Here is a 2845-nt window from a genome sequence, read left to right on the forward strand (position 1 = left end):
TGCAAGACCAAAGCAAGTAGGGACAAAATACTAAATCTATATTGTACATATGAAAGAAAAGAGAAAATTTGTGCATACATATAACCAAGATCTGGGGAAAAAATAAAATAAATAACAAGAAGGTCTTCTGTATAACTCCGTAACTCTTCAGTTCTGAAAATCAATGTGAGTTAAAAGGGGAGTTTATCTTTCTTCTGTTGTTTTCCCTTAGATACCATAAATATGAAAAAAAAAAAAAAAAAGGTTTGTTCCAAATTCTCTGCCTATGGATTTTTCATGGTCTAGAACAATTATGTAAGCTCTATAAAACAGGAGATATTGGACTTCAATGAGAGAAGACAAGTATGCATACACTCGTGTACTCAGTAGTTAGATATTCAATTCCACTGTTGACTTCTACAATGAATAAAAGGTGAGTCTTCTTCCCAAACCCAGAGTTTTCTAAGCCTACTTCTTTTGAAGGCAAATTATTACTATTCTTTTGAAGTAAGTCATCACTGTGTTGGGAAAAAAAAAAAAAAAAAAAGTTTATCAGAGAATGCATATGGCCTGGAAATATATACAGCTACCCACCATCCGCTACAGCATTTCAAAGGGATAATAAGAAATGACAAAACAGATAAGAAGTCTCTTGGAAAGGAGATTTTTTTTTTATGCTGTTGGTGGTTTGTTGTTGTTGTTATTGCTTTTTTTGGTTGGTTGGTTGGTTGGTTGGTTGGTTGGTTTGTTATCACACAGCATTAGTATAAAGTTTCCAGTATTGCAGCACTTGCAATCCCTGATAGAAAGTTTTGGTCAATATCTTCTTTCCTTATTACTGTGCTGCAGTGGAAGCTTCTTCAGCAAAGGGAGCCACAACCAGCAAAATATTACCTGGCCTACAGACCCATTGCTGTCCTCTCTTTTGGCTCTGATTAGATGGTTATGGATTTATGATTTTCCTGACAGAGAAAGTACCATCTCTTCTAAGATAGCCCTCAGTGCTACTCCATGAGTAAGAAGGGAGAGGGCTGAAGTGGAGTTGCACTGGCATATCTCGTCATCGTATGTATTCACTTGAACATCACACCCACCTGCTCTCTAGCAGCCCAGAGAACAGGACCTTGAAATGTGGGAAACTGTCACATAGAGCAGATAATTAGAAGACCAACAAGGCCAATCTCTTTATCATATGCAAAGTGAATGCCCTTGCTGACTGGATCCCTGTGATACTTAGTAAACCTTCTCTTGCATTATGTGCTGCTTTTAATCATTTCTTTAATGTCAATGACTTTAAGCTGTATATTAAGATGATTGAATTTCATGTAATCACACTCTTCATATACATACTTTAACACATTTTTATGCTTTCCATTTATAATCTAGGCTCTCTAGATGTTAGTGTGAATGACTACACAGAATAAATAAGATGTCAATAAAAGAAATTATTCACTACTGCATATTTTTGTACTCTGTGAGAATATAAATAAGACACATTTCACCTCATAACCCACAAAGCCCTTAGGAAAGCACTGCTGAGACAGCAGGAGCTGTTGGTTTATGACTTCTGTGAAAACAGAGGGATCCCACAGTCTTGTCTTGTAAATAAACAGATGCAGTAAGAGGTTACAGGTCAGCAGAGGGAGAACAAAACTGGAAAATCACAAAAGCACTTCTTAACTCCTTGTACCAAAAGCAGGAGGCAACATCCTTTAACAAAACAATTTCTATTCATAGTAAATCCTGTAAACTCGGTTTTGAAAAACAAAGCATTTCTGTAAATCCGTGGCTTGGTGCATCCCCATGCCATCCTAATCCAAGAAAGAAAACCCTTCTTACCTCCCTGATTCCTGTATTCCTCCACCCTGAGCCTGTGTCTCTGCTGCACCCCAACACATGCAACCCATGCCTGCCTCAGGGATGCAAATCCTCCCCATCCAAAGGGCCTGTCCTCATGCACAACCAGCAGGACATCTCTTTGTTCACAGTCCCCAAAATTACTTTTAGCCATTCTCCCCCTGACAACAAACTTTTTCTGGCTTGCTTCCTTCCCAAAGCTTTAGTCGCTTTGCACTCATATTCTAATCCTTTTCAATTCACGCTCCATCCACCACCGTCCTCAAATTCCCTAGCTGTCTGGCAACAAATCACTCTCCACTGCTTAATACTTATTTCTTGGCTTGGCTCTGCTCCCGTCAGGCCTTGCTATCCCACACAATTCCCAGGGGATATGAACATGGGGTATTCATATTTTGCAAGACAGGCAAGCAGCTGGTGTGCCAATCAGCTTTAGGGAGATGTAGGCTTACTCACAAATCAAATAGGGTAGCTACCAGTAATCACAGCAATAGCACCAGGTCAAAGAAAATTGCTTGAAGCTGTGTTTCACACCTAAAGCAATATTTCATTTTTTCAGAAACATTTCCATGAGCCTCTGGCATAGTTTATGTCTCACAGGACTGATGTAGAGACATTTAGAGTGAACTCTGGCAGGGAGTTTCCCCAGCAGCCTTCCCTCTTGTATCAGTGCTCTCGGCACATTTTGATGTCCACAGCTTCTGGCACTTGTCACTGCCACATCCCACCAAGAAGGCAATTTGCTGCACTGGCACTTTTTCCTTACCAGATCAATCAGTGCATGCAGTACAGCCAGATTCTGCCCTTGAATGTACATTTCTGATTCCCTTCATTTCACTGAAGACACAAGAAAGTACATAAGAATGTATCTAGTGGCAGAAACTGGATCTCAAAGGGGAAAACAGTAGCAGATGAGCTACAAGCTTAGGACTGGGCAAGCTGCACAGCTCACACAGTGACAGTGATGGGTGCTGATTGCTTCTTTTTCTATTTTGAAATGAGGATAAAT

The sequence above is a fragment of the Anser anser genome (assembly GCF_964211835.1).
Source record: "Anser anser genome assembly, chromosome: 1".
Classification (NCBI taxonomy): Eukaryota; Metazoa; Chordata; class Aves; order Anseriformes; family Anatidae; genus Anser; species Anser anser.